Here is a 21,520-nt window from a genome sequence, read left to right on the forward strand (position 1 = left end):
CATTATACCTGTATTTTAAGACTCCTCCATAACTTTTTTCACTGGCGTCTGATTTTACTATATAAGTAAATTTTTTGTTTACATCCGAAAAATATAGTTTAGGTAGGTTCTTACATAATAGTTTTATTTTTTGTATATGTGTTTGGTCTTTTTTACCAAACTGATATTCTACATCTTTCTTTAATTTTTGTTGTAATGGTTTTAAATTCTCTGCTAATTTTGGTATGTATTCTCTTACTTGATTTACTAGTCCTAGAAATAATTGTAATTTCTTTTTTGTATCTAGTTGTTTATTTGAGTTAATTATTTTTTGTACTATATGTGTTTGCATTTTTATTCCATTCTTATCTATTTGTATTCCTTAAAATTCTATTTGCTTTTTCATTATGTCTGCTTTCTTTTCGCTTAGACTTATGCCTGAATATTTTATAATATGTATAAATTTTTCTAATAATCTGATATGTTCATCTTGTGTTCTGGAATATAGTAATATATCAACTACACAATTTTCTAGTTATTTAAAATAGTTATCCATAAAGTGTTGATATCTACATGGTGCATTTTTTTATCCAAATGGTAATACATTCCATTTATAAAATCCTTGTGGTACTGTGAATGTTATAAGTGTTTTAGATTCCTCTTCTAACTATAAGTGGTAAAATCCTGATTTGCAGTCAAATTTACTAAAGTAATTATATCCTTGTATTTGTCTTATTTTTAATATTTTATTTGGTATTGGGTAATTATATGTTTTAGTTTTTGCATTTAAATTTCTATAATCAATAACCATTCTACTTTTTCCTCTTTTTTGTTCACTATATTTATTTACTATAAATGTTGGGCTTGTATGCTTGCTATTGCTTTCTTGTTTACACCTTTTTTCTAGTAATTCGCTTATATGTATCTTAAATTCTATTAAATCATTAAAATTATATTTTAATGGTTTTTGGGTTATTATGCTATTATTATCAATTAGCTCAATTTTTAGTTTTGTTTTATGTTTTTTCCATTCTTGTAAAGGATCGTCACTATATAACAATTCTAACTTATCTTGGATTATTTTTACTTTATCTATAGAGAATATAATTAGTTCTATTTTAGGGTCTTCTTCTTTTATATTTTCTAATTTTTGTGTAATTTTTTCACTATCTTTTATCCATTCTGTTGTTTTTTTGTTTTTTATTATTCACTCTTTTTGCTCCTATTTTTTGTGTATATGGTGTTATGAATCACCGGTGTGTTTTTGTTATTATATGTGGGTATAATTTTTCTAGAAATGGTATTCCTAATAGCATATCTTTTGTTGTAAGCTCGAAGTTATACATTTCTTCTATAGTTAATATCTTATCCCATATTTGTATTTTTATATTTTTTGCCTTATATGTGATCATGCTTCCCTCATTATTAAATTATGTTACTACTATCGGTGTTTTTAATTTTTCTCATTTATCTTATGCTAAGCAATTGTAGTTACATATATTAGTTTCTGCTCTCGTGTCTATCATTGGTGTATAGTATCTGTTATAAAATCTTTCTATTATTATCTTTGCAAGTATATATATTTTCATATTTTTATGATGCTAAAGTTCTTTTTATTATTACTCTTTTATTTTCATAATTTATCGTCAACTGTTTGTCTTCTAGATTATATGGTTTTACTTGTTCTAACCATTTTATTCCTAAAGTGATATTTTTGTCTCCTTGATATATTTTAAACTTTATTACTATTGGTACTCCTCCCAATGATTATTTCTTTTTCTGTAGTTTCTTCGGTATATATTAATGCCTTTGGTAGTTCATGGCATAATTGTTCAGTAGTTATTATTTCATCTTCTGTTACTAATTCTCTTGTAATATAGTTTTTTTCTTATCCTGTATTTATTAATATTAAGTATTTTCGTTGTTCCATTACTCCCGTTATGTAGTAATGATATGGTTCTATTTCTTCTTCTATTGATTTTTGTGGAGTTTTATCTATTCTTCTTGAGGTACTCATTTTTTATGATATTTGGGGTATTTCATAGTTTATTCTTTTTGATGTACTTAATCTTTCTTTTACTATTTCTAAATCTTTTTCTATATTAATGACTATAGTTATAATAAGATTGACATAGAAGAAGATTTAGAAATAGTAAAAGAAAGATTAAGCACATCAAAAAGAATAAACTATGAAATACCCCAAATATCATCAAAAATGAGTACCTCAAGAAGAATAGATAAAACTCCACAAAAATCAATAGAAGATGAAATAAAACCACATCATTACTACATAACGGGAGTAATGAAACAACGAAAATATTTAATATTATTAAATACAGGACAAGAAGAAAACTATATTACAAGAGAATTAGTAACCGAAGATGAAATAATTACTACTGAACAATTATGCCCTGAACTACCAAAGACATTAATAAATACCAAAGAAACTACAGAAAAGGAAATAATCATTGGAGGAGTACCAATAGTAATAAAGTTTAAAGTATATCAAGGAGATAAAAATATCACTTTAGGAATAAAATGATTAGAACAAATAAAACCATATAATTTAGAAGACAAACAGTTAACAATAAATTATGATAATACGAAGCTAATAATAAAAAAGACTTTCTTATGATAAAAACATGAAAATATATATATACTTGCAAAGATAATAATAGAAAGATTTTATAACAGATATTATACACCAATGATAGACACAGGAGCATAAGCTAATATATGTAACTACAATTGCTTAGCAGAAGATAAATGGGAAAAATTAAAAACACCGATAGTAGTAACATAATTTAATAATGAAGCAAGCATGATCACATATAAGGCAAAAAATATAAAAATACAAATATGAGATAAATATTAACTATAAAAGAAATGTATAACTTCGAGCTTACAACAAAAGATATGCTATTAGGAATACCATTTCTAGAAAAAATTATACCCACATATAATAATAAAAACACACCGGTGGTTCAAAATACCATGTAAACAAAAAATAGGAGCAAAAAGAGTGAATAATAAAAAACGTAAAACAACAGAATGGATAAAAAGTAGTGAAAAAATTACACAAAAATTAGAAAATATAAAAGAAGAAGACCCTAAAATAGAATTAATTATATTCTCTATAGATAAAGTAAAAATAATCCAAGATAAGTTAGAATTGTTATATAGTGAAGATCCTTTACAAGAATGGGAAAAACATCAAACAAAAGTAAAAATTGAGCTTATTGATAATAATAACATAATAACCCAAAAACCATTAAAATATAATTTTAATGATTTAACAGAATTTTAGATACATATAAGTGAATTACTAGAAAAAAGGTATATACAAGAAAGCAATAGCAAGCATACAAGCCCAACATTTATAGTAAATAAACATAGTGAACAAAAAAGATGAAAAAGTAGAATGGTTATTGATTATAGAAATTTAAATGCAAAAACTAAAACATATAATTACCCAATACCAAATAAGATATTAAAAATAAGACAAATACAAGGATATAATTAGTTTAGTAAATTTGACTTCAAATCAGGATTTTATCACTTAAAGTTAGAAGAAGAATCTAAAAAACTTACAGCATTTACAGTACCACAAGGATTTTATGAATGTAATGTATTACCATTTGGATATAAAAACGCACCTGGTAGATATCAACATTTTATGGATAACTACTTTAAACAACTAGAAAATTGTATAGTATTACATTGATGATATATTATTATACTCTAAAACACAAGATGAACATACAAGGTTATTTGAAAAATTTATACATATCATAGAATACTCAGGTATAAGCCTAAGTAAAAAGAAAGCAGATATAATGAAAAAGCAAATAGAATTCTTAGGAATACAAATAGATAAAAATGGAATAAAAATGCAAACACATATAGTACAAAAAATAATTAACTCAAATGAACAACTAGACACAAAAAAGAAATTACAATCATTCTTAGGACTAGTAAATTAAGTAAGAGAATACATACCAAAATTAGCAGAGAATTTAAAACCATTACAACAAAAATTAAAGAAAGACATAGAATACCAGTTTGATAAAAAAGACCAAACATAAATACAAAAAGTAAAACTATTATGTAAAAACCTACCTAAACTATATTTTTCGGATGAAAACAAAAAATTTACTTATATTGTAGAATCATATGCTAGTGAAAAAAGTTATGGAGGAGTCTTAAAATACATGTATGATAAAGAAAAAATAGAACATCATTGCAGATATTATTTAGGAACATTTACTAATACAGAAATAAGATGGGAAATAAATAGGAAAGAATTATATTTCGTGTATAAATGTTTACTATCATTTGAATCATATATTGTATATAACAAATTCATTATAAGGACAGAAACACACAAGTAAAATTGTGGCTAACAAGAAAAATACAGGATTCAGTAACTACAAAAGAAATGAGAAGATTGGTATTAAATATATTAAATTTTACATTTACTATTGAAGTAATAAAAACTGATAAGAATGTTATTGCAGATTACTTATCAAGACAAAGCTACTCAAACTGAGAAAGAAAATACAATTGAAGATATACTCAAAGCCATTACTACCCTTTGTATCAAAGTGGACAGTATGAACAATGAGATACAAAAGCTAAAGACTAATGAAGATAATCTGAAGTCTAAAGCTAGTACAAGTCAGCAGCATGACTATAAAAATGCGGAGCTAAGTCGATCGGAAGACTTTAAAAATCCAGAGCTAAGAGGTGACGTTGGGAAACACCTTAAAACCCATAATGATTGTCTAAATATAGCTGCAGGTACAAGAAGACCATTTATTGAAAAACAACGAAATGCAAATTTAAATCAGTTATTTGAAAAGCCATTTACACAAAAAATTAAAAACCCATTAACCATAGGACCACAAACCTCTACCTATGCAGATAGCCTACAAATCGAGAAAAAAATTATATAACCATGTCACAAGAATATATATTAAAAATATATACAAAATTCAAACCTATTTAAACCATAATCCTAGATCCACTACAACCAAAGAACCAAGTCAAGACTACCTAACCCAAAAATTACAAGGTTATAACAAGCTAATCGCATAGCCAAAAACTAACACCAATTTAGTAAGGACATGTTACAATTATGAACTATTAAATACTGTATACACATACGATGGAGAAGAAATAAATGGAATACCAGAATTACACAAGGCATTCATCACATATAGAAGAGTTACCAAGGGGAATTTATTTTATGTAAAGTTTTATACAGCACCAACAGAGGTATTATACGAAGAGATAAAACCCCAATTCAAGTTATTAAAATAGGACTAACCAACGATATGATTATACCTGAAGATATGGACAACAAGAGGAAATACAAAAAATAGAGATACCAAGTTTTTATGCCAATAAAAGAATAATTGGTATATCAACTATTATACAAGAGTTAGCAAACAATTATTTGAACGAAAATGCTATATGGAGTTACTACTCTAGAGATCAGTTAATGATATATTCAAATTCGAGAGAACTAAGAAGAACAGATATGGATGAAGTCCAGCGATGGATTTTATCATTATTAAAATCAGAAGAAAGACCTACGACAAGAGCACTCAAAGCAGAATTTATTTCGCCAGAACTATTAACCAGATATTGCAAGCTAATTGGACATAAATATCCTGATCATATATGTTCAAATTGTAATGGAGATGACAACGTGATTCCAGATGTCCAGCTAGAATAAAGTCTGAAGAGATAAGAAGATAAAGAAGATAGAGACAACTAAACAGATAAGGCAAAGAAAAAATATTTGGCCAAAAAAGCCAAAAGCAAATAGTATAAAGTAGGAATAAATCATGTAAATTAGTCAACAAGTGTAGGGTAGTATACATTATTAAAGTATGTGCATATTTAATGATAGATGTGCATTATTAAAGTAGTATGGACAAGTGTAAAGTGTGGTAGGTGGTGTGCATTATTAATAGGACAAGTGTAAAGTGTGGTAGGTGGTGTGTATTATTAATAGGACAAGTGTAAAAGTAGTAGGTATGCATTATTGTAAAGTAAGTGGTAGTGCATTATTGTGCAGTAAGTAGTATAGTACATGCATTATTGTGTATTACTATAGACATATGATAGAAATTCCTTTCTATATAAAGGACTGTACATGTAACTTAATAAGCAGGCCTTGAAGCCTTCAATAAAATGATTTCCTAAAAACATTCTCAAATATTTAAGATATTCATACTTAATAGATAATGGAACAAACTTCAGATATCATGGATAAGCAAGAGGCAAAGGTATATTGTTCAACAAATATGCAGAACTAATTTCATATATTCCTGAATATCATATATATGATTGAATAAATTTATGTTAGTTATTATGTATTAGAATTATTTGAATCATGATTTCTAGTTTATTAGCACACTAGAAACAGGGAGAAAACTTCTATACTATGCCATCCTAATGTTGAAACCAGTAGGCGAGGAAAGCCGTTTAGGGGAGTAAACAAAGTTGAGGCGCTGATACGAAAGAAGTATCCGCTAAAGTACGATGCTAGTAGTGACAGGAGAGCATGATAAACATATAATCTAGTTCATAATGATCTAATATGAATTTAATCAATTATGAATATGATAGGAAGGAATAATTGGAAATAAAAAACCTGCATAATAAAGAACATGACTACATACATGCATGATGAAATGATAAAAAACTATGAAACTTTAATCTTATTTATACTTAAAGGTATAAAAATAATTGAATTAAGAAGAATCATATGAAAAAAAATATTTAATGACAACAAATCAGAAGATATATTAAACCAATAATGGTATGAAATAGACCTACATTATTTAGACCTCGAAAGAATAGAATGGTATGTTTTAGAAATAAATTCAGATTAAAATGAACTACAAATATTTACAATATTGGACAAAAGCTATGGAAAATATAAAATTAATAGAACAATTAATGGAAAATAATTTATACATGTATCTAAGAACCCAAGATATGTTATATCTAGAATATATCATAAATAATATTAAAAAGATATCAAGATTAAGACCCTTGAAAAAAGAATATTATAATAAAATCTTTAAAATAAATTTCTCACCTACCACACTACCACCTACCACACTACCAAAAATATGAATTCCACAGTCACCAACTCCGCACCCCCTAAAAATCTACTTGCTATTCTACTTTGCTTTATCCTTACACACCTATCCTATTCTACTTTATTGTCCTTTACCACGTTACTTTACAATAATTTACACAACAAGTCAAAAACTTTTGACTTTACTTTATCTTTCAACTATTTACTTTAGGACTTTTCATAACTTGTCTTCTTTTTCTTCCATTTATCTTCATAACTTGTCTGTCACTTCTTTTGTCTTTTCTCCTATCTTGTTTATGCTTTTTCTTTTGTATCATTCTAGCTGGACATCTGGTATCACATTATCTTCTCCGTTGCATTTTGAACATAGACGATCAGGGTATTTGTGTCCAATTAGCTTGAAATATCTGGTTAATAGTTCTGGCGAAATAAATCCTGCTTTGAGTGCTCTTGTCGTAGGTCTTTCTTCTTGTTTTAATAATGATAAAATTCATTGATGGACTTCATCCATATCTGTTCTTCTTAGTTCTCTCGAATTTGAATATATCATTAACTGATCTCTAGAGTAGTAACTCCATATAGCATTTCCGTTCAAATAATTATTTGCTAACTCTTGCATAATAGTTGATATACCAATTATTCTTTTATTGGCATAAAAACTTGGTATCTCTATTTTTTGTATTTCTTCCTGTTGTCCAATATCTTCAGGTATAATCATATCGGTGGTTAGTCCTATGTTAATAACTTGAATTAGGGGTTTTATCTCTTCGTATAATATCTCCGCTTGTGCTGTATAAAACTTTACATAAAATAAATTTCCCTTGGTAACTCTTTTGTATGTAATGAATGCCTTGTGTAGTTTTGGTATTCCACTTATTTCTTCTCCGTCGTATGTGTATACGGTATTTAATAGTCCATAGTTGTAACATCTCCTTACTAAATTGGCATTAGTTTTTGGCTGTGCGATTAGCTTGTTATAACCTTGTAATTTTTGGGTTAGGTAGTCTTGACTTGGTTCTTTGGTTGTAGTGGATCTAGGATTACAATTTAAATAAGTTTGAATTTTGTATATATTTTCAATATATGTTCTCATGACATGGTTATATAATTTTTTCTCATTTTGTAGGCTATCTGCATAGGTAGAGGTTTGTGGTTCCATAGTCAATGTGTTTCTTGGCATTTTTGGAGTAAATGTTTTTCAAATAGCTGGTTTAAGTTGTATTCTTATGCTGTTTTTCACTAACTTGTTTACTTGTACCTGCAACTGTATTTAAACAAATATTATGAGTTTTAAGGTGTTTTCCAACGTCACCTTTTAGCTCTGGATTTTTAAAGTCTTCCGATGGACTTAGCTCCGCATTTTTACATTCATGATGTTGACCTGTATTAGCTTTAGACTTCAGATTATCTTCATTACTCTTTAGCTTTTGTATCTCATTGTCCATACTGTCCACTTTTATACAAAGTGTAGTAATGGCTTTGAATATATTTTCAATTGTATTTTCTTTGTCAGTCTGAGTAGCTTTGTCTTGATAAGTAATCTGTATTTTAAGACTCCTCCATAACTTTTTTCACTGGCGTCTGATTCTACTATATCATTAATTTTTTTGTTTTCATCCGGAAAATATAGTTTAGGTAGGTTCTTACATAATAGTTTTGTTTTTTGTATTTCTGTTTGGTCTTTTTTATCAAACTGGTATTCTACATCTTTCTTTAATTCTTGTTGTAATAGTTTTAAATTCCATGCTAATTTTGATATGTATTCTCTTATTTGATTTACTTGTCCTAGAAATAATTGTAATTTCTTTTTTTGTATCTAGTTGTTCATTTAAGTTAATTATTTTTTATACTATATGTGTTTTCATTCTTATTCCATTCTTATCTATTTGTATTCCTAAAAATTCTAGTTTCTTTTTCATTATGTCTGCTTTCTTTTTGCTTAGACTTATGCCTGAATATTCTGTAATATGTATAAATTTTTCTAATAATCTTATATGTTCATCTTGTATTTTGAAATATAGTAATATATCATCAATATATACTACACAATTTTCTAGTTATTTAAAATAGTTATCCATAAAATGTTGATATCTACTTGGTGCATTTTTATACACAATTATCAATTAGCTCAATCTTTACTTTTGTTTTATGTTTTTCCCATCCTTGTAAAGAATCTTCACTAAATAACAATTCTAACTTATCTTGGATTATTTTTACTTTATCTATAGAGAATATAATTAATTCTATTTTAGGGTCTTCTTCTTTTATATTTTCTAATTTTTGTGTAATTTTTTCACTACCTTTTATCCATTCTGTTATTTTTCGTTTTTTGTTATTCACTCTTTTTGCGCCTATTTTTTGTTTACATGGTGTTGTGAACCACCAGTGTGTTTTTGTTATTATATATGAGTATAATTTTTCTAAAAATGGCATTCCTAATAGCATATCCTTTGTTGTAAGTTCAAAGTTATACATTTCTTCTATAGTTAATATCTTATCCCATATTTGTATTTTTATATTTTTTGCCTTATCTGTGATCATACTTCCTTCATTATTAAATCCTGTTACTACTATCGGTGTTTTTAATTTTTCCCATTTATCTTCTGGTAAAACAATTGTATTTACATATATTAGCTTCTGCTTCTGTATCTATCATTGATGTGTAATATATATTGTAATATCCCTCTATTATTATCTTTGCAAGTATATATATTTTCATATTTTTATCATACTAAAGTTCTTTTTATTATTACCCTTTTATTTTTCATAATTTATCGTCAACTGTTTGTCTTCTAGATTATATGGTTTTACTTGTTCTAACCATTTTATTCCTAAAGTGATATTTTTATCTGCTTGATATATTTTAAACTTTATTACTATTGGTACTCCTCCAATGATTATTTTCTTTTCTGTAGTTTCTTCGGTGTATATTAATGCATTTGGTAGTTTAGGGCATAATAGTTAAGTAGTTATTATTTCACCTTCTGTTACTAATTCTCTTCTAATATAGTTTTCTTCTGGTCCTGTATTTATTAATATTAAGTATTTACGTTGTTCCATTACTCCCGTTATGTAGTAATGATATGGTTCTATTTCTTCTTCTATTGATTTTTCTGGAGTTTTATCTATTCTTCTTGAGGTACTCATTTTTTATGATATTTGGGGTATTTCATAGTTTATTCTTTTTGATGTACTTAATCTTTCTTTTACTATTTCTAAATCTTCTTCTATATCAATCTCATTATAGCTATAATCATTATTATCTATGACTGTAACTATTCTTTCAAAAGGATTTTCTATTTTTATTTTATTTATTTTATTTTTTGCTGTTATTTTATATTTTGTTGTTAAAACATATAAGTTTTTACATCTAGCTGTAAATATTTTACTTCCTGGGGTTAGTTCTATCCTTGACATTTTCCAATATAATACTAGTGATTTATCTATGTTTCTGTCATTTATTGCTACTGAGTAGTTAGCACTTGTTATAAATTTAAATTTTTGGTATATGAGGTTACCTTTTACTGCGAATATTATACTTTTTTCTATGGGTTGTATAATTCTATCATCCGCTAAGTATATTTCTATGGGTGTATCTGTTCCTTCTCTAAAACATGCTTTTATTAGTATTTATGTTCCTCCTAAATGTACATATTTAATTGGATTTTTTGCCTTAATATCTTGTATTTATTATTCGTTTGTTTATTATTGGTATTTTAGCCTTTCCTTTGGTGTATTTGCAATCTATGATATGTTCTCTTTGACTTACTACATAATATTCTTCTTTTTGTCATTTAAACCAATTTCTTGTTGTTGGTATTTCAAATATTTTTTCTACGCTTAGGTCTAATTCATTTCCTTTTATTTGTTCAAATATATTATTATCAAATATTATTTTTTGTTCTGAAGATTCTTCATTTTGGTATTCTTCTTTAGTTATTATTTGTATATCTTTTTCAGTCATTCGTCATATTATAGAATTCATTGTCTGATTCTATTTCTATATCATTATCTATTTCATATATGCTATCTTCACTTTCTAATTCATAATCTATGTACTCTATCTGCGTATATTTTTCATCGTCTATTATTATTTCTGATATTTGTTTTTTTCTTTGGATTTTTAGGTAATTTACAATCTCTAGCTATATGTCCTAATTTTCCACAATTATAACAGGTACATTTCGTTAGTTTTTTTTTTGGTCTATATGGTCTTTTGGTTTTGTAGTTTTTTACATAGTACCTTCTTCTTGGTTTTTTATATTTATATTTTGATCTGTATTTTTTGTTATATTTCTTTTTATAGTATTTGTCCGTACAACCAAATTGAGGTGTCGTTTATTTTTGCAACATGCTAAGTTTTTTACTAGTATTTTTCCATTTTATTTCTTCTTTATGTTTTTCACATAGTTCTATAAACCATCGTTGTAAGAATTTTATTCTAGCTCCTAAGGTATCTGTTAATCCTCCTTCATTCCAACTTTTTATTACTTTTGAATTAAAAGGTTTTGGTAATTTTGTAAAATATAATTTTCTTATTTCCTTACTTTCTTATGTGCTATATGTTCCTTTATAATAATATTCTCCAAATGCACATGTATATTCATCTATATAACACATATTACATGTGCTAATTTTGTCATTAGATTCCGATTTATGATTTTTTCTTTATTTTGTTCTTCTACTTCTGTACTAGGTTTTTCATCCATATCTATGTCTCCTGTATTTACTTCTAAATTCTTTGTATTATCTATGTTTGCTCAAAGTTCCGTATATGTTTCGCTTGTTTCCGAATGTTGTTCATCTAGATCATCGTTATTTATTTCATCAATTCTTATTTCAGGTAGATTATCTTGGTTATTTTCTTCTTTTTCTTCTAGTTCTTCTTCTAATTGCAATATTTCTTTAAATTTATTTATCTCATTTGGTAATTTTATTTTTTGTTCTTTTTCTTTTTGTTTAATTTCATACATTTCTTTTAATATTGCCATTTCTTTTTCTAGTTCTATTATTTTAGTATTTTTTACTTCTTCTAATTGTTGTACTTCCTTTTTTGCTTGTTGTTTTATTTTTTCAATTTCCGTTTTTCTATCTATTTCTTCATTTTCTTTTGTTATTCTTATCATAGCAGTTAAACATCTTCTAGTTTTATCGTTTCTTTTTCTAACATTAAACTTATATTGTCACCTATTTTCTTGTATCTTCTTCCTAGATTAGAAAATATTATCTTTATTTTTAATCCGTCATAGTTTTTTCATATATTTTTTCGTCTATGGCATATTCTTCCTTATTCATTTATAGATTGTGTTGAAGTTTATATTCTAAACTTTCTATCTGTATCTGTAGATATAAAATAGTTTTTCTTTGTGCTACTATAGTTTTTTTACAAGTTCCTGCGAATATATTACTGTTAAGTCTACTTTGCCTTTGTGCTAATTCTTGTCTTTTCACTATAATTATTTCAGTAAGGTTTTGTCTTTTCACTTGTCTTTTCACTAAACTTTCCACAACTGGTGAAAAAGGCAAGGGAAAACACAAGACCCTTAAGTTATCAGATGCAAGCACTAGCAGTAATGGCTTTTACAAAAATGACCCCAACCAAATCTGAAAGCGAAGGTGTGTGTTCTGACAAGGATGATCTGTTAACAACACAGAGGGCTAAGCGGCGAACTAAGAAGCTGAATGATCCATCCAGGGCCAGGACTCCCCAGCCTACCACTACTACACCTCCAGTTCCAGAGCAGGCAATTATATCAACATCTCCAGTACAAGGTCCTCCACGTAAATCAATGAATCGAGTAAAGGCTGAGGACAATTTTAGAGGAAAAGAGTCTGTCCATAGATGGGGTTATAGACAGGCACCCAGAGATAATAGAGTGTTTGAGATACCACAAGTTCCAAATCTTCACCAAACCCCGTGGCCCTTAGATTCCAAACTGGGTAAGAGCGTTCTACAGTGTATACAGTGCACTAATACCCCAACAAAAGTAGTTAGGAATAGCCTTCAAAGAAGTTGACTATGTTGTTGTCAGAGGCAGGAGGGTGAAAAGTGATAGTGAGGAAATCAACGCAGTCTTGGGCATGCCCACGAATATTGGGGATCACTGCCAGTACTTGATCAGAACAAAGAAGCTGGATGAGATGAAAAAGTGGTTAACCCACTAATTTCAGATGACACTCCAAAGTGATCGGCGAAGGAGTTTCGATTGAAAAGAAAGAAATAAACATAGCCGCAAGGTTCTGGTTCGGTTTTATCAACAACGCAATTATTCCATCTCAAAATGAGTCGATCCTTCGCCTTGCCAAGGCAGCTTGCTTGGGTTGCATCATAGAAGAAACTCAGATAAACTTGGGTATAATCATTGCTTCAGAGGTACTCATGCGTGCAAGACAGAGCTGAACCTCACTTCCATTCCAAGTCTTGATAACAGAATTATGCAAACGAGCCCGAGTGCATCGAGTTGCCAAGAAGGATATGGAAGTGATGCCATAACCTCTACTGACATCCGGAGGATCGAAGCCGAGTACTTCAAGGATCAAGCAGAAAGGAAAAAAGTAGCATCGGTGGAGTTAGTAAACACAAAATCATCGCCTGCAGAGGCACCTCTGCCCACTCTGGCCCCTGGGCCTTCAGGTATATCCATTCACTGTTACTCTCGCTGATACTCCAGGTTCTTCTTCTGCTGCATGATCACCAAGACCCACTACTGTTGCTGCTGCTTCCCGGCTTCCACTCACCCAGGCTTCCATACTTTGGATGGGACAATTGTCCCTTTTTGCTGATCGTCGGGCTGCTAGTCTATAGGCCTCTATTCCAGGCATGATCCAGACTTCCCTAACTGATGCTGTGACACCTCTGAGCACCACCATTGATGCCCTAGCGGCCAGGATAGCAGTGTGTGAGCAAAACCAAGGGTCCACAGAGGAGGTGACGGCTTCAAAAACTGCCATTGCTAAACTGCAAAAAGATGTAAACCACTTGATGTCCACCGATGTGTCCATGGTCTTTGGAATAGTGGAGATTCCAGACATGCCTGAGATGCCTCAGGCAACCACTGGACATGGGGATAGAGTGAAGCAAATAGCCGACCCTGAGTCAGAAACATATACTGATGAAGAGATACATGAAGAGACTGAGGGAGCTACAGATGAAGACCTGAACGAGATGAAATAAATCATGATAGATGTTGCTGTACAGGCTTCCTTAGCACCTGTTGCTGGATCTAGTGGAGCTGGTCCTTCTGGAGGTCACTCTGGGCACTGAAGCCCAGACAGATAGAGCGACCAATTATCCAGGATCCCCTCTTTACCTACCTCTCTGTCTTTCTTTATTTTACCCTTTTTGATTCTGTGGTTAATTGCATTTGAGGACAAATTTCTTTTATTTGTGGTGGGGTGAGGTCCATACCTATTATGTTGATAGTTATGTTCTGTGTAAATACTTGGGTTGTTCTGCTTTAAAATTGTTTTTTATCTGCTTTCTGTTGATGTTTGAGCTTATGGCTCCTTTTATTTTTAATTGCAAAATGATTTTGACCCTTTCGAAATTTTTTATATTTTTTGCAAATTTTCGCCACCTTTTATATGCTCTTGAATGTGACTGTTCTTTTGCAAAATTTAAGTCTCGGTTCCGATCAATATCGATGACTTGAATAATGCTCTCAATCGAACGAACATGAATGCACGACTACGACGAGGCCAAATGAAGTTGCATAAACAATATGTGAACTCTTTGCATCTAGTTGTGATTAGCCCTTTTATCAAATCGAGTCTCTTGTAATGGTCATTGCACATTAGCGAAAGTGTGGAGTCTTGTTTGACTTTAGTGTCGATGCCTTGTGTGATGAGATTATTTTGAACCATGAATGATAGATCCTAGAATTTGTCCCGTTGGTCAATCAACTAAGTGATGCTATCTCTTGATATGATCTTAGGCAACTTCTAAGAGTGTGAGCCAATTTGACATATACCTCCTTTTGTGACCTACCCTGTGAGCATATGATTCTCTTTTAAAGACCCCTTGAGCCTTATCTTTCTTTGAAACAAACATGATGAAATCATAACCTTCCTTAATCCGCTACCTATAATCCTCTTGAATTTTGGTTAGTTGAATAGCCAACTTAGGGGGGGGGGGGTGTGTGGTGAAAATAAAATGAGAAGCCAAGAAGTGCAAGGAAAGTCTCCTCTAACCCATGGATTTAAGAAAAATGGAACCCCTCCATATTAAAAAAAAGAGAGAAAAAGAGAATGAAAAAGAAAAAGAATGAAAAAGAAAGTTGTGAAATAAAGGTAGAAAAGAAATGGGGTTCTCAAACAATCCATGGAAAGTGAATAATAGGATGACTTATTAGAAATAAAGAGAATAATGAAGGAAAAGGAAAGGAAGTGTTGTGAGCACCACATTTCATGAGAATGAAAGTCACTGAGCCTAAATGACCATACCTTTTCACTCAACCCCATTACAAGCCTTAAAAAGACCTTTTTGATCTTGAGTGAGCTGAAACAAATGTTGATCGGAAAATACGGGCAAACCTATAGGTGATAGCATGCATTGTGTTCTTCCTTGGGAGAGTGAGCATTGCATCTGATTCCGAAGCTTTTAACTGTGAATCATTGTGTGAATATGGAATCATCCTTTTGTGAGGGCGTTTGAACACTATAGTTGAGCTTGAACTTGCATTTGAAGCAAGTATTGTGAGCATGAGATTCTTTGATATTGGTGAGTTACAACTTGAATCTTTGAGTACACATTTGATCTTTGTATAAGTAAATTGAGTCTTGTTGTGTGTATTCATGATTGAGTCTTGTGTAGCACCGTTTGAGACACCTTTTTTCAACGACTGAACTTGAGTTTGCTTGAGGACAATCAAAAGTTTAAGTTGGGGGTGTTGATGAGTCCATAAATTTGACTCATTTAGGGATATATTTTAATAGAAATTGTGTCCTCAAATGCTTATTTGTCTCAATATCTGATGAAAACCCTTAAGTTTTAGGTATTTGAAGATTGAAGGAGAGCATGGACACTACTTCACAAAAAGGAACGAAAAGGCTGAAAAGAACGAAGAAAATAAAGGCCTGAGGATCGCTGAGTCCACTTGGCGAGTCGTCGAAGGGTATCACTCCACCTTTTGTTCCAGTGTGCTGAGCCTTGAAGGAAATGATCAAGTCGGTGGAAAAGGGGAGCAGTTGGCGCATTACCGAGATGTTCCGCGAGGCAGTACTATGTCGCCTAATGACCCAGAGCATGACGATGTTGGAGGATGGTGCAAGACGGCGATGAACTACATCAAGGTGTTAATCGCCGAGTTGATCGGGGATTCTGACTAATGTCGCCGAATGGTCCACTGCAACACATATTTCTTTAAAACTATAAATACTCGTAGAGAGTTTTAGCTTAGTATGATATTTTTAGTATCAATCAAAGATTTTTAGTGTGGAACAATTATTATAATTTTCATATAGAATAGTACTTTTTATTTTTGCTCTGAGTTTGAGAGGGTCTTGAAAACTTGAAGAAGAAGAGGGTTTCATCTCCAATGATTTGGACTTGGGACTTTTGGATTCTTCATTCTTGGCCTGTAACAATACTTAAATCTTTATACTTATTTGAATGCAAGCTCATTTAGGTATAAATTTATACCTCTTGATGTGTGGCTAACACCCCAATTCTTGGGCTGTGATTTAGCTAATATGGGTTAAGATTGTTGTTGTGTCTTACTTGCTGATAGATTAGATGTAGTTTAATGGTGATTTCATCTAGTAGTTGTGGTTGAATTTAACAAATTTGTAGTTGCAAATACAAGTTTATTTATGTGTTTTTGGCTATCTCGAGAGAGAGATCGCGAAACCAAGACTACTAGATTGATGGCCTAAGGAGTGGGTTGACATGAGGTTCAGCTCGAGAGAGTGAACCCTAGTCCCATATCCTAACACTTAACTCGAGAGAGTGAGTGGGGTAAGGCGTAGGCTAGTCTTCATGCGACAAGTGGGTGTCCGAGAGGAACCCATTTGGAACGGGGTAAGTTTCTCGAGAGAGAAATTATTCCCACGTATAGCTTAGCCTAGTAACTATTACTCTACAAATTTTCTATCGAAAACATGTGCCCAATAATTTAGATTAACCCGTATTCCGGTCACATCCGAAGAATCTCCTCTCATTCATAGATTTCTTTGTTATTTCTACTATTTTTGCTATATTTGTGACAAAACTCCCATTGTTAATTGACACTCTTGTGTCCCCCTCCGCCCTTTAATTTACAATATGACTAGTTAGAACTGCATTTATTTTTCTATTAATTCTTGAAACCACTCCCTTGGGACTCGACCCCAACCCTTGGTTGGGTTATTATACTATTGCACGATCGTAGACACTTGCATCGGAAGTTGTGTCGTTGATTATGCAAACATCAACTCATGGTACATCAACACCCTCAATATAAAATCTTTGCTTGTCCTCAAGCGACACAACAAACTCTAAACGACACTCATGCAGAAGCAACACACAAACTTAAGCAATCACATGACATTTTTTAACAATCACCCTCTTAAATATTCTCAGAACAGTACAAACCTTTTTATTTATACTTAACAAGCTAACTCATGCGGATCAATTCATGACATAGACACACCAATAGACACATTCATATACACAAACAACAATCACCAAGATACTAAATCTTTAACAATGAAAATTTTACCCTTACTGCAAAGAAATCCCTTTTTTCACACAATATTTGATGTTTTAGTTAGGGACTCGGTAAACAATCACACTCAGAAGTGAATTCAAATATAGTTTGTACTCAATGCCATAGGGTTGCCCTTATTTTCCAAGCTTTAACTTTCTCGACTGGTTACTTATGATCACTATAGGACTTTCTTAGCTTGTAACATAGGATGTGGGTCTGGTGTGGTATATTTGGATATTAAGTGACTTTTAAACCCCCCTTTACATTACATTGGCTATTTACCTCCTTTAGAACCAATTCTGACATCGCCTTGTTTTCTTCTCTTCTCCGTATGATTTATTTAAGCGCGAATGTGATTTTTGTTTGACATTCTTGCTTGTTTCATGTTTTCTTTATCTTTTTATTCAAGCATTATCATTCTTTTGTTTTTTTTGTTCGGTAACACCATTCTTCTCTACATTTTAACTCATGTTTACTTTCTCTACAAACGACTATTTTCATACCCTTTCATTGTAATTTATCTTCACAATAGCCACCCTCAACTTATGTATTTTGCATGAGTTGAGGTTCACGATATCCTAGTGAGGACCAGGGCCAAAATCAAGGCAAATTTCTGACGTAGCCACCCTCAACTTAGGCTTTTAGCCAGAGTTGAGGTGAGCAATCTCCAAGGGGAACCAGGGACTAGGGACTAGGGACACACATATTTTCAGGGAAGGTATTGAAAAAAAATGGTATTCGTTAAGCTTAAACATTTGGTTTGTAGGGAGCATTTATTTCATTTGGTTGGATGCTTTTTAGGCTTAAGTGGACTCATTATCAACAATGGCTTGTGATTATTTTCCAGTTCCCAGTCTTAATCATCTTAGCAATACTAATGGGGCAACTTCTAGATTGGCACGCGATATATGAATAAACAAACAACCTCACACACACATGCACCTTGTTTCACTATCAAATGATTAATGTATCTGGTTCAAGTTATAGCTTAAGGCAAGTTGTAATATCGGTTCCTTTCATGTCATAAAAAGATCCAAAACATTCAATTCATCAAGCACACATATATATAGCACACAAACATTTGGAGGGGCATCAATTTACATGCTCTTTTGCCATCATGCTTTCATTTGGTCTACTTTTACACTTATACTATCCTAAACATGCTGATTCAATAGTAATTAAACTAGTTCCTTGGGGAAGAAGAACATAGGCAAGAAAACCCCAAGGACGGATTGTGAGTTGGGTTATTCAGATTTCACTCTAACACTCACAATCCATTCACCCTACCCCCAAAAAAAATATGGTGAAATTACCGTCAATGGACAAAGAAATGTAATATATAGGATGAGACAAACTTATGGCACATAAGCGCCAAAGACCCATCAAGAAGAGGGTGGGTTTGGTTGCCCAAAACACGCTGGATCATCAAAAGAGATGCCCTCAGTAACGCCCTCAATAATTGTAGGAACACAATCAGTAGTGCTCCTCGATGCAAATGCACCAGAAACAAACTCCCTCACTCTCTGCTGTCACCACAACTCCTCATCAAGTATAGACTGTCATGGGCTGCCTCGAACTGCTACCTCTCCTTCTTTCTGGCCCATCTTGCCTCCTCTCGATCAGTAGTCGGCTCAGAAGTTTGTATTTGCTTTCTAGCCACACGAGGCCGGGGGGGGGGTCAAGAGAAGGTGTGTCCTCGCTAAATATTACACTCAACACCACTTCACCGACATCCTCCTCTGGTGCAAACTCTAGGACATCCACCTATGGAGCAGCTAAGGCATCAATATCAGCCCAGAGTTTGGCAAAATCTGACTGAAAAGTAGTCATATCAATAGTGGCCCTAGTCTGAGGCCTTTCCATCATCTTAAGCTCAAATACATCAATCATCTAATGCACCGCCTGGATCTTCACATTAATTTCTTCCTCCATACGTGCCTCTGACTCCTCAACAGACTTCTTCATCTATGGCCAAATATGCTGTAAAAGAGTGGTCATTTGAGTCTCCAACTTTTGGACTCGAGAGATGGGCAACAGGAAACACCCAAAAAAGGTAGGAGAATGAGGTTTGCTCGTATCCTGGCCAGATAACTCAGATAGGGGAACATGCACATTGGTTTCCGTGCTAGGGGCAAGAATAAATCATATGCTTGCTCAACCTCAACCTCAATATTACCACCCAAATGTGGCAAATCAACCTGTATAACTTTCCAAAAGCCACTGGATTTGCATCGTCTTTTATCAGGCCCATGTCGATCATCTTGGTCACCTCAATCAGCCTGTCACAGTGCCAAACCGACATAGTAGCCTCTCTACAAAGTAGGAAAATGAGGAAGGGTAAAGGCATGGTGGTCATCCTCCAAAAAGCCCTCTCATGTGTCTCAGCTATAATAATCCAGGTGAAACTAGTTTTTTAATCCTGCCATCAGTGCCCCAAGCATAACCGCCGGGTCCAAGTCACAACATTGTCCACCTGTGTGGGGGGGGGGACAATCTGGCCCGTATGATGGACCACCGAAACTTGGCTGCAAAGCTCATGGCCACCTTGCGGATAGGCAGTGTCATATCACGTACCCAGGTAGTGCTCTCTCCTTCCTTAGTAATGTGGTGATTGATGAGTCCACAAATTGGGCTCATTTATGGCTTTATTTTAATGGAAATAGTGTCCTTGATTGCTTGTTTTATCTCAATACCTGATTAAAATGATGAAGTTTCAGGTATTTGAAGTTTTACTGGAAACATGGACACTTAAGCGCAAAATGGAGCAAATAGGGCTAAAAAGAACAAGAAATGAAATCTTACGGATCACCTAGTTTAACTTGGAGAGTAGCCGAAACGACATGAACCGCCCTTCATTCTAGTACACGAAGCCTTGAAGGAAGTGGATCAAAAGGCGAGGAAAAGATTGTCGGCGAGTCGCTGATTAGTTTCACGAAGCAGTACTGTACAGCCCAATGATCCAGAATGAGAGGATGCTAAAGGCAAGACACTGAAGGCGATGACCTGACCAAAAGGCGGATCGCCGACTTTATCGGCAATCTTGACTAATGTCGCTGAACAATCCTCCGCAGCAGAATCTGTGAAAACTATAAATACTAGTTGGAATTGTAGTCTTAAGAGATTTTTAGAGAGTGGAACATTTAGAGTAAAAAATTATTATTAATCTATAGTATTTTTCTGTATTTTCTCTCAAGGTTGGAGAGGGTTTTGTGGAGACTTGAAGAAAGGAGTTCTTCTTCCCCAAGTATGGAAGTGGGTCTTCTCTATTCATTTACCTTTGCTTAATTTAAGGTTTAATTTCTTATACACAGTTGATTTCATTATCATGTTAGGTATAATTTTTTATTTCTTGATATGTGGCTAAAACCCCCCATTTTTGGGGTGTGATTTGGCCAATATGGGTTGATATTCTTGTTGGGCCTTGCTTGCTGATAGGTTAGATGTATTTTAATGGTGATTTCACCTAGTGGTTGTGGTTTAATCTAAAGGGTTTGTAGTTGAAAATACAAAGCCATCCATGTGTTTTCGGCTTGCCCGAGAGGGAGGTCGCGAAACCAAAACCACTAGACTGATGGTCTAAGGAGTGGGTCGACATGAGGTTCAGCCCGAGAGGGTGAGCCCTAGTCCCATATCCTAACACTCAGCTCGAGAGAGTGAGTGGGGTAAGGTGTAGGTTGGTCTTCATACTGCAAATGGGTGTTCGAGAGGAACACATTTGAAACGGGGTAAGTTTCCCGAT

The sequence above is a fragment of the Solanum stenotomum genome, chromosome 2 (assembly GCF_019186545.1).
Source record: "Solanum stenotomum isolate F172 chromosome 2, ASM1918654v1, whole genome shotgun sequence".
NCBI classification, from domain to species: Eukaryota; Viridiplantae; Streptophyta; class Magnoliopsida; order Solanales; family Solanaceae; genus Solanum; species Solanum stenotomum.